The following is a 13,178-nucleotide window of genomic DNA, read 5'->3' on the forward strand; positions in this document are numbered from 1 at the left end:
GAAACTAGTAGATATACTTACTCAAGATGTTCAGGGTTGCTTAGAGGGAACCCTTTGCTGTGTCACCAAGACTTAGCATGTTCCCAGTGGCTTTTTAATAAGAATCATTATTCATGAAATCCTCCGACTGCAAGTGTCTCACAATCTAGCTCACCACAGCCTACCACCATTCTTGGCACCTGTTCCTACATTAAAACTTTTATGACCACAGATCCACTATTTCTCAGATGTCTTCCCTAATGGGTATCCAAATTAACTTTTAGAAACACTGAAGCTGCTCATACCAAACAAACAAAACAGCAACAAGCCAATCTGACCCCCTCAGCAAAATATCTCTATGTCATGTAGAATGTTCCATGGATATATATATATATATATATTATATATATATATATATATATTGGAATGTTTATTAATTATAAAATTGTAACTACAGTAAGATAAAAATCAAGTTGTCATTTCTCTGATGAAATCAGCTTTCCTATATTGACAATCAGTGGCTTCTGAGGGAGGAGGAATCAATTTTCTATGCAGGTCTGCCTACTGATGGTCTATGCTGTAATTACTGAACCCATAACCATTCAAATTTTGGGAGCATTTACTGAACTTGGTGGGATATAAATGAAAAGAAAACATGAATGGGTAATCATGATCTATAGAAAGGGGTGTTAGAGAAAGGAAATTGACATGAATGCGATTAAGGTACATACTACACATATATAAATTTTTAAAATAAAAAAAATAAGAAAGGACCTCAAGGCCTCGCAGGTATGGCTGTTGTGTCACATGTGTGTCATGTGACAGGGAGAAAAGAGTCTATGCTCAGGATTCTGACCTTTGAACACCTGAGTACCCTAATACTCTGAAATAAAAATATGAAATGAGTCTGAAACTACCACCACTCCATGATGCACTAGCCTTTGTGTTTAGGGGTAGACCATGCCTCAGATGACCTCAAACCAATGTCATAAGGGACAGGCATGGTGTAGCACTACTGTGACCACTCTTGAGATGACCACAGAGACTCAGAGACCCTGAGCATCAGTAAGAGGATTAAGTAAGCAGTGAAGAAATAGAAGAGAAAGAGAAGGACATGGGCATAATGAAGAAAGGCACGACTGGGGTCTGAAGGTAATGAGAAACGGCCTGACTTGAGTAGTCAGTGATGCTACCTGGGACCATGTAGGGGTCTTGGAGTGTGCAGCCACCTGGGACTATGCCTGGTTTCATAGCCTGAAGCTTTGGTCTGTTACCAAAGACCAGGAAGGTTTTGGCTATGGGCCTTGGGACATGCCGTTGCCTGCAGGCTTCGAAAACATGGTCCCTACTCCTTGCTTGAACATCTTGGGAGAGTTGGCCCTGGGAGCAGGAGATCAAGAGAGCTTACCATTCTAGCTGGAGACATGGCCCTGCATATCACTCAAGAAGCACAGTAGAGCTGGCCTTGGTTTTAGGATTTGCAGGTGAGCTAGCCCTGAGGGTATGAGCATGGTGGAGCTGGTCCTGACATTCAACTTCAGTGCATTGACATGGTCAAGGGAGAGATGCCCTCCCTCATGTCTCCTCACCATCTGCATAAAGGCAAAAGACCTGGCCACGTGGTCAGGGAAACAGGAAAAATGGACCTGCCTCTCACCTACTTCAACACTCAAAAAAAAAAAAACAGGCCCTGCGCTTCCCCTGGGCAACATAGGAGAGCTGGCCCTGGATTCAGGGCGTTGCAGGTGAGCTGTCCTAGAAGGCATGAGCATGGGAAAGCAGGCTCTGCCTCTTATCTGCTGTTTAGTGGAATGAGGAAAAGATGCTGTCCTCCCCTCCTTTGTACCTTGCCACCTACAGCAGGCAAGAGAGCTGTCCCAGGTGTCAAGAAATTGCGGGGAATGGAGCCTTACACTTCAAGGCAGTATAATAGAGCTGGTGTTGATGGTGGGGCACTGATAAGCCAACTCTGAGGGAATAAAAGCAGATCTGGCTCTAGACCTTGCTGCCAGTGGTGGTGGCTGGACCACAGACTGCAGAGCAGGAGAGCTCACTGTGACAGTATAGGTGAGAAAGAGCTGGCTGCTGGGATGATCAGCTCAGATTCCTCTTCTGGCCAGGCCCAAGACTTTGAATTGTCTCATCCTTATAGCTACTCCATGGGTGACCGGCTGAAATATTTGAAGGGCTGGTCCTACAGATCCAAAACTGTAGGATCTCCATGACACAGGGCAACAGGATATCTTAGAGGGGTTCAAGGGAGGTTCCAGCTTTGATAGTTGTGCATAAGCCAGGGGCCTCATACCAGACCAAGGACTCATTGCAATAAACATTTGCAAGCAAAGACACATGGGAAAATGTATACTGTAGGACAAACTGTGACACAATAGAGCTTCAATTGTTGGGCAGGTGTTTGAAAAAGTAGAGAAATGGTATGAGGGGAAGAGAAGAGTAGGATTGGGATACATGATGTTCAATTCACAAACAACTACTAAAGCTTTAAAAGTAATGTAAAATAGAAGACAATTCTGACTGCTGCTTTTGGTGTGTAATAACTTTCTATATATCTCAAATTACCTTTAAAATAAATACCTATGACCCTAGGTACTGTCCTTGAGCAGGATGGTTATGGTTAAAAAGTCAAGATCCTAGAATGGCATCCAAGGCAATGTTCAGCACTCATGGGAACGGAGCAGCTAAGTTGTGATGCAAAAAGGAGCCATGTTGAATCCATGTTTTACAACTTCCAGAAGGCTACCAGGAAGAACAATGGAGACAACAAATACAGATTCTACTTTCTATTCTTAGCTGAATCAAGGATGGGAAAGGATTAATAATCATCTACTACTAAGAAGGAAGGAAGCAAAAATGTGAAGAATAGAAGGAAGAGGAAGCCAAGTATAGAGAAAACAAAGAAATGAGACGACGACACAAATAGAGATAATCTTCATATATGGCAGCTTTCTCTTCCCTCCTTTATTCTTCATTACCTTCCCTTCCTTACTCTATCTCCCTCCCTCCCTTCTTCGTTTCCTTCATTCTTTTCTTTCTTCTTTTCTTTTTCTTTCATAAAGTTTAACTTGTAGCACAGACTATCCCTAAGGAAAAATCCTCCTGCCTTAGCCTCCTGAGTGCTAGTATTATAGATGGGTGCTATTAAACATTACCTGTTAGTTGTCTTTCTTAGAGGATACAACAAATGAGATTTATACTGAGGAGCAGACAAAATGAACAACAGAAGTCCCTGCAACAAAGGAGAAGACCTGAAAGACTTATGCAAGTAGAGAGGCACTTTTTAGCAGAATACACAACTTTCTAGTAAGAAATAATGCATTAGTAGCAGAAATGCTTGTCACATTTTAATTACTCAAAGTTGCTACTATAGTCTTTGCATGAAAGGTTTATGTTAGAGAGCAACAAATAAAATTGAACATTTTAGCATTCAAGTATTTAATATTGATGAGACCAACTATTTAGTAGGTCAAGCCCAAAATTTGTTATTTCTCTTTTATAATGAGACAGTGAACACAGGAGAGATGGTGGCCTAGTTAGGGCAAATTGGAATAAATGAACAATTATGGTTAAATTAGCACATGGTTAGGGACTTGTATTAGGTGATAGAATTAGAAAATAGTGCTCGGCAAGGAAACGATGAGTTACCTTATAATAATACCTTTGCACTCAGTTAGAGGAAAGTATAATTAGAAAATGTACCTAAATACTGATCAGCCCGAGGCCAATAACATAAAATCACATCTTAACTTAGTATGCAATTAGAGTATGTATATCAAAAAAGTAATTACAAATTGGAGTTTTTACTGGTCATTATACTGACAGACATTCAATAGAGTGTTTTACAAATATTAGCTGATACATATACACACGTAAATACTGATATTACAATAAACTCAACTAAGACAAACTACAAAAACAAAACAAAAAAAAAACAACTCTGAATTTTCTTCAATATATGGAAGTACCAGAACTTGTCAAAATGAATGTTCTTAATATCCATTAAAATTCAAAATGCATACAACCAGTGTGATTAAAAGCATGCAGCTACAGACTTCCATAGACTATTTCATAACAAAGCAAAGCAGGTAAAAAGCATATTGCTTAATTGGCTCAAGGAAAGGATAGTATCCTTTCAGATTCCTATTGTTTATAAGGAAGACGTTAAGGAAAAGCAAGTGAAACAAGTGGTTTCAAGGATGGATATGAAAAATAACAGCAGATTTCATGTGTGGTAAAGAAGGATGAAAGGTATGATGCAACACTGTGAGATAAATATAGAAACAGCAAGGAGACAGTGGGTGGAAGGTAGCTCTGCCAGTGTGAGCAAGGGCCACTGTGAGCAAGAGCCAGTGTGACCAAGAGCTAGTTATTTTTAAATACATGGTTTTGTATAAAGTCTAAATATGAGAAAGAAGGGAGAACCAAAGGAAGACATTAATGCAAACTAAGGAAGGTCAAGCCAAAAGAAAATGAACGGGAAGGCAACTACAGTTGGAAGCCACGTTTCTGATAGGGAATAGGATGCATAGGTTAGAAAGTGGGTACCAGGAAGCCAGAGTTAGAGAGCTGATGGTAAAATAAAGAAAGATATACAAGGTCACAGTATCATAGGCCAAGAAATTCTCCAAGGCATTTCTTGTGATTCAATCAGCACAGCCACAAAGATGTCAAAGAAATGCACTTCATGGCTCTCTGAGGAAAGAAGAAAACCAAACGAGTGAAAAGTCATATGGAAAATACAAACTCATGGAAAAGCAGTCTACCTCCAGGATCATTCCAGGGTTTAATAAATGGAAACACACACATAAACACAGAACGTGAGATTTTTTTTCTTCTTATTTATTCTTTACTCGTAAATATGTCCCAGCCCCAGCCTCAGCTCTCTCCCTTCCTCCCAGGTGGTCCTCTCCTTCTCCTCAGAAGATCTACTGCTCCTTCATTTCCCCTTAGAAATGAGCAGGCCTCCCAGTGACATCAAAGGAACACACTAAAGAGGTGAAGTGAGACTAGCTATAAACCTTCATATCAAAGCTGGACTAGGAAAGCGAGTAGGAGGAAAGAGGTCTCACAAGCAGGCAAATGTGTCAGAGACACTCCCACTCCCACTGTTAGGAGCCCATGAAAACCCCAAGCTAAACAGCCACAGCGTGTAGCCAGAGGATCCAGTGTAGACCCATGAAGATTATATAATTGCTGTTTCAGTCTCTTTGAGCCACTATCAGATTTTATGTATTTTTTAAGTATATAGATAAATATTTTTAAAAATATTTATTTATTTTAAATGTACAATATATAATTCAAACATTAAAATATAAACATGTAAATATTATGATATATAATAGTTAATAATATATTTTATTTATGTATTTATTTTGAATATGTTAATATGAATATATTTGTTTTAAAATTGTATAAAAATATATTAACTATATTGATCTCATGATATGTCTTTAAGGAACTATTGCGTTTGTATCATGTGGAGTCTCACATGGATTTTTTTTCCCTCAAGGTAATGCTAATTTCAAAATTACTTAGAATAGGTAATTTTTAAACAGTCTTGTAAGTACACAGATAGGGAAAATGATTTGGAGTACAAACGTTCAAAAGAAATTACAGAAGTACCTAGGGAGAAAAATATCTTGAATCAGAGTTAATCTTTCAAATGGATGATTTTTACCCTTAATAATTTTGTTCTTACGTTTTCAAAACATCCTATATTTATACTAAATTGTCTATAATGCTCTTCACTATAGAGTGAGACCTCATGGTGTGATGTGTCCACTCACCAAGCCATAGTTACTCTATAAATCCCTGAGTGATACCTGTGATGTTTGTCAATGTTCTGTGGTGAGAATGTCTGCTGAGCACCACCATGTAGAGGCAGGAACTGCATGAGCCCCATGCTCAATTTCAGAAAAGTGATTTACCTGCAGCCATTCAACATAAGACCAAGTTGTCGCCTGATTTTTTGATAATAGATCAATTCTACAAATATGTGTACCAATGCATGAGAAATCAGGTTGATGTCTAATTCTGCTTTCCCATAGTTTCTAAATTTTCAAATATTATCTAAGACATTTCAATTATTTAGAGGGGAGAAACTTTGAATATTATGTATATAATATATGCTCGTGTTTAAAACATTGAAGCCTTACAAAGTATTTTAATAAGCTTTATCTTATGTATACTTTTATGAGTAAGAATTAATCTATTTTTATAAATTGGACACTTATATCCTGCATGTAGTTGTATATACTCTAAACAAATTTATTTAATCCTATAAATGAAATTAAGATAATTCAACTCTGAGTCACACTAAAGCATTTTTGGCATTTTTTCTACATTTATGCATGTGTGATAAACCAATAATTAAAGGGAAAGACTTTACCAATGTGAGTGTCAATCAATAGAGGGGCATGGGAAGTGTTTGATTCAGGACGGTTGGGAGACATTGAAGTATGGAAAGTAAAAGGCAAAGGGCATAATAACAAATTTAAAATATACTGATAAAAATTATAGTTCATACTCCATGATATTAAGAATAGGTCAGAAATATTATGTGCTATAACCTTTTATGACAAAAATATTTCATCTTTATAGTTATGAATTGCTATGGCAGAAACTTTGGTGAACACATTTGTGTCTTTCACAGTGTCAGAATGCACTGCCTTTTAGAGTGTAGGGATTTGGTGTGTTATCTCAGAGCTCTTTAGAATTGGTTATAGCATCTTTCCTATAGCCAATGCTACAAATAAACAAAATCTTTTATCTTTATTCAGTTATACTTTCCAAGGAGTTCTAATTCAAACCTAATAGACAAATTAGGTATGTGTAATTTTGAAACTCACTTGCTATGATATTAATGCATCATTTTTAACATGTGTATTTTCTGAAAGATTTGGCCTCTTTAGATTTGCTCTTCAATGTTATGCCCTGATCATGAGCTCCCCAAAGACCACTAGAGAACATCAAATGTTTAACTTGAGTGCAAAAGCAAAGAGTCTTATTCAAGCTCCAGCTTCGACTTCCAAACCTCTCCTACTCAGTGGTTGGGTGTGGTAGGTCCCAAACTGGTAAAGCCATAGGTTTTTTATCACAGTTACAAGCAGGGTAAGAGGATTTGCAACTTAGCATATATGATTGGTTGACACTTAAAGGTTATATAACCTGTCCTTCTTGATTCTGTTTGGTTATTGATGGGGTTGACTGGCTGTTGTTAGGGGTTTAAGGGTAGAGTGGTTACTATAGCAAGTTAGGGTTTTTCCAGTAACTGAGTTCAAACTATGGGCAAATTAAATATAAGATGGAGTCTAGGTACAAAATGAAGTCTATTAGGCTAAAGCTAGCTAGAATAAGAAGGCTGAGATCTTCACAATAAACAATATAAAACAAAAGGAAAGTCTTTGTGTAGAATAAACAACTATGGTATTCATGAGATCAAATTTTGATCACCATTTTTGCTTAAACAGATAATAATTAGTAAACAAATTTAAGTTGTGAAATTTAAAAATTGAGAATTGTTTAAAGGATTCATTGAAGCTGTGTAAAACTCTGTTCATATTGATAAAATGTACATGAAAATAAACATGCTTAGGTTTGCAACTGTATATAAAAATCTCTAGTCACACTTACAATGTTATAAATAATTGAATCTTGAAAACTGTTCAAAAATATGAAAGAAAGAGGACAATTGCATCATTTATTTTTTAAAATTTAAATTTTTAGTATTGACATGAATATGTATTATTGTTTCTCTTTAAAAGTGTTTGTATAATGCTAATAACAATCAGTATCCTCTAAGGATTCGAACCTATTTTCCCTGGCTACATAAGAACAGCAAATGATAGAACAAAATTAATAACTTCCTCAATGATTTCTATTAGAAAACAACACAGAAGAGGCAACTTAGGTTATAAATACAAAGCAGTGTAATAAGCAGAATATTAACCAGGGCCTAGTTTTCTTGTTTTGAAAATGGAGCCAGTAAAATAGGTTTCTATAAATTTTTAATTCTATGTAATGCATTCTACAAATGCAATTGTGAGAACGATTCCTACCATAAATAAAATGAGAGCAATTCTGAGTACCAGAGTGCTGAAACCTCCCTCTGAGTTGCCTTGCTGCTCTGAGTTTGTTTCCATGACTAACCCTTGTGTCTGAAGTACCTGAAAGGATGGTTTATTTCTTTTGAAACAGCTATTTGCTCAAATGTTCTTTTTTTTTCCCCAATCTTTCAAAAAGAACTCTTTCATTTGCTGTTTAGGTAATGCTTTCTCTTTGGCTTCGTTTTGCACAGAATCGCAATATTCACATGTACCTTGTTCCTGCAATTTGAGCTACTACTGAGTATGGGATCTAATTGCATATAGATCACAACAAGGAATTGTCTTTGAAAAAGAAGATGCTTGGTTAATATTCCAGTGTGATTTTTCTTCTCAGAGCTCTCTTTGCAGAATGAAGGATTCACAAGAGGGAGTCAATTACTTATGCCAAATCCCAATTAAGGCTACAGCAGTAATGAGAGGAAAATCTCTCCTGGCTGAAAGTGTTGCCCAACTCCAAGCTGGGGAACTGTAACTTTTCCCCTCTCCCCTTTCATTCCGCATAGAGCATCATTTAGAATGTCACCTAGCAATCAGTCATCATTATAGTTTAGAGGCAAATTGATTTTACAGATAATAAACAATGCAAAGAAAAAAGTATAATTGTTGATTTCTCATGCATTTCCCATGTGTGATTCGATACCCCACATGTAAGCAGGATTAAAATGCATAGTATTTTCTGTTTGTATAAAACATATTTTAATACCTTGGGAATAGCATGTATGCTGTGTGGGTGTGGGGGCGGGGGTGGTTCCTTAGCTTTTTCATGTGATCGAGAGTAATCATAGGGAAAGATGCACAGCTGAATATAACTTTTATTCCTTGCACTTCCTATCTGTTAAAACTTATGAGTATATTGACAGATTTCAGGTCATGCCAGCCTCACTGTTTCTGGTATGATCTCTATACAATAGTGATACAATAACTTTTTGAAAATGTTGTCATGTAGTATCCCATGATGATAACACGTGGTCAATAGTGAAGACCTATATATGTCAGAGTGCTGAGAAGGACCTGAGTCCAGCATTATTTTCAGGGGAAAATTATGTTTGTGAAATGCCTATCTGCTAATTCAGTATATTAGAAAGCTTATGAGGTGCCAGAACTGATACTATGCAAGAGTCTCTCATCCAGAGAATAACCCCAAATCACATAATGGCTCACATATACTATTGTTCTCAGATATAAGGCTTTGGGAGTTCATGTGAAGATAAGAGACTTTACCCAAAATTAGGTGATTATGCCAACTTCTCATTACTTAACTGAATTGGCTTCAAACTTCTATGGAAGCTGGACCTTTCAATGGATAGTATCATCAGCACTTCTAGCTGGCTTGGACTTTTCCTTCAAACCTACATCTGCAAAGGGGAGACCCCTCCCTAGCTATGGAACTCTTTGGGCAGAAAGATATGTGTGTGTGTGTGTGTGTGTACACACAAATATAATATATGTATGTATATAACATATATATGTGTATGTACACACACACACACACATATATATATATACATATATTATGTATGTATATATGTCTTGATGTGCTATTCTCCTAGGTCTTTAACTTTACATTTCCACTCTTTTTATGAATTATTATTAGTTTTACCATGATAATTCACCAAAAAATACAGGTATGAGCTTGTAATACTGATTCTTATTTTGTGAATATTTGAACACTGAACATCACTAGTCAGCCATCTTGATTCTGCCTCATGTGTCCTTTTGTTCCCAAGAAGTCTGAATCAGCTTTAGGTTGGAGCTATGTTGTAGCATTGTCTCAATGTACACTATCTTTTAGTGAGAATCTTCCATATTTAAATATAAAAACGTGTTTGTTACAATTTTATTAACAAAGAGAATATTGAGACAACTGAAGAAATTTTCTCTATTATACAAAAGAGTCCTTGAAGATGTGCTACAAATAATTACACAGAGCTTGAAAAACTGTCAAGTTACCCCATGCATATATTTGATGCATTATTAAATTACAGTGTACTTTCTACATATTTTCAAATGATTATCCATATTTTAGGGATTATTACATACTCATTTTTTATTTGAAATAAAGCTAGTGTTTGTCTTAGTAAGTGTTCTTCAAGAACAACGTGGGAGAACTAACTATTTGAGGTATTGTAAACAAATATTTTAAGAGCATAACCTGTAACTTTTATGCTTGTGGACTTATTTTATCCAATTCAGTACATTTTAATTCTTCATTTTTATATGCATAGAAATTTTAGAAAATTTAACTATATAAGTACAAAATCGTAGTAATACTAAAAATATAATATACTGCATTTCAAGATTAATTCAGTGACTCCTAGTCTCTTTTCACATCATCTATTAATAATTTCATATTTATAAATACTTGAACATATAAAAATATGTGTATGTATAATAGGTATGCCTATGCACATATAGTATACATGAAGAACATTTAAAAAAATGTTTGACTTATAAAATTATTGTTACTACATCCATCAGGGAGTATAGCTGAGTTGGCAATTAGGCAGCTGCACTCTTACTGACAGACCCACAGCTATGCAGCACTCATCCAAAGAACACCAGAGGACTCAAATTCAAACAGAAAGGCACCTTTAAACAGGCCTACTTTGTACAAATTCAATTCGCCTCTTGGAGAGTGCAAATAATAAAATGTGTTATGAGAAAAGTGAAATAATTCCTATGCCTATCTAATATTATGCACAAAGCTATTGGAAAGGTGACTTTTATTGGATGAACTTAGTCTTCAAATTATGAATCAAGGTTTTATAAAAATAGATGCACAGCATTGCAGAGAACGGTAGTCAACTATAAATAAATGTGCACTCTTAGAATAATAGTGATAATAATAATAATGCCTGCTGGTATCTGTTAGTTGTTTTAAGAAAATAGAGTGTTCCTATATTTTTGCATGACTCTGCATGGATTATTTGATATGGTAGTTTACATATCCAAATGAGTAAGTGAGTGACAAAAAGAATAACTATTTTGTTCTTTACCTGTGCATGTAGTCTGTCACCCATAGTGTCTGGTACTTTATTAAAATTAATTTGAATTATTTGGTTCCCTCATAAAAATACCTAGCTTTTTCTTAATTCAGAAAAAGAGAACAAGAATCAATCCTCTCATTCACTCTCAGCAAAAAGTTAAATTCTATTTTGAAAATGACCAGAAATGATAAATAGCTCTTGGCTGCTAATACCATGTAAAAGTGCAGTACCTTCCAATCGCATTGAGTTCTATATTGTTCCCAACAATGGTTGTCTCAGGACTGTTACAGTATATAGATTAATATGCTGACAGCTTTTCCATGGGAATCAGCTTCTTTTTGTAGGTGTTATTTCTTCTTGCATTGCACTTTTGTAGAAGTAGACAAAATAACTCCCAAACAAATGAAATATTAGATAAGAAAATAAAATTTTATACTTATTCAAATGTAAAACTGAACCTTCCAATTATGTTATATTTTAACATAATAGCCTTGATATAAATATTTCATTAATTATTTATACATATTTCATCCCAAGTACATTTGGGTAAATTCTTTTTGTTTAATCTTCTGTATGGTGTGTCAAGGTTTAACATACGTTAATCAATTCCTCTGTCAGTGACCTAAGTCCCCAGCCTTTTGTTTGTTTCCACTTAGTTACACATTTTTTTTCTAAAATTTGAAAAATAATTACAACATTTCCCCCTGTTAGCTTGTATTACTTTTATGTACCTGACTTCCACTCTCTGTAAACTTTAAGGCTTGTATTTCTTTAATTATTGGTGTATATGCATACATATACATATGTCTGTGTCTGTGCATATGCATATGTGTATGTATATACATACACACATGTATATATAAACTTTCTATGTATAAACACTGAAAAATACATACAAGCTGCTCAGTTTGTATAATGTTGCTTGAATATATATATGACTTTAAAGCTGAGTACTTGGTATTGGATAGCAATCTGAGTGTGATTTTTATGGAGATAATTATTTCTTTTGCTCTAAATATTCCCTATTGTGATTCATTATCTGAGGTTCAAATCCCATGAGCTTTTCAGTCACCATGTTAGCAGGTCTATCATGGCCCTTGTTCAGGTCTTATTTTGGGAACAGAACTTTGTTTTTTAGAGACTTGCTATGTAGTTCAATCTGGTCTTGAACTTCTTGATTATCAGACCTCTTGCATTGGCCACCTCATTGCTGGGGTTAATGGATTATGTCTTCCTTCCTGGCTACTCACCAACTCTGATTTGATTGAAAGTCCCCAAACAGTTTGTGCATTATTTTGCTGCAATTGATTGTTCAAGGAGAAGAGAAAAGGTAACAAGAATCCACAGTGACAGAGAGAATATAACACATTCAAATAAGAAGGATGCTGGGCGTATCACAGTTTTCATCCAATTGGTTGCTTACATGGTCTCTAAGCAAGAATGTTGTTATGCTGATTGTGAAGAGCTCTAAAGAATTCTTGAGCCTCTGACCTAATGAAAATAAGAACAACAACAACTAAAAAATTATTGCCATGCTATTGTTAAGCACTTAAAATCATCTCTATCACCTTTGTTTTTTTTTTTTTTTTAAACCAGACTTTTACATCAAAGGATTTTATATCTGGAATTGTTCTGAAAAAATTCTGATGTATATTTTTTTAAAAAGCCTTCTTTTCTAATTGCCATTCTGATCTTGATCAGTAGACTTCCTCTGATGTCTGTGGGTGGTTGGGTACCAACACAGCCAGCAGCACCTTGCCTTTTGTCCTCTTAGGTTCAGCAACTTCACTGATACGTTCATTTTTACTTCTTTACAGTTCACCTGAAGACACATTCTATTGCCCTTCTCAGCTCCTTATCTCTGTCTTTGCTGAACCTACCTACAGAGTTTACTTCACTTTAACTTTTGTTGACTTGGTCATAACTGTGATTTATATTCACTAGGGTAAGAATGTAGAATTAGAAAGAATTCTATGCCATACTTAATATCCCTCGCCCTTATAAACCTGAGCAAATGCCAATGTATTACAGTAAACCAGACTTGTAGTCAAATTTTCTCATAGGCTCTGATTTACTTTCATGGGAAGAATGG

General features: G+C 35.6%; 1 pseudogene; it reads left to right on the plus strand.

Moving 5' to 3' along the window:
• The first annotated feature begins 751 nt into the window (after positions 1-751).
• Positions 752-862, plus strand: LOC117701494 (small nucleolar RNA SNORA17; annotated as a pseudogene).
• Positions 863-13,178: the final 12,316 nt, after the last annotated feature.

This window comes from Arvicanthis niloticus, unplaced genomic scaffold (assembly GCF_011762505.2).
Source record: "Arvicanthis niloticus isolate mArvNil1 unplaced genomic scaffold, mArvNil1.pat.X pat_scaffold_1178_arrow_ctg1, whole genome shotgun sequence".
Classification (NCBI taxonomy): Eukaryota; Metazoa; Chordata; class Mammalia; order Rodentia; family Muridae; genus Arvicanthis; species Arvicanthis niloticus.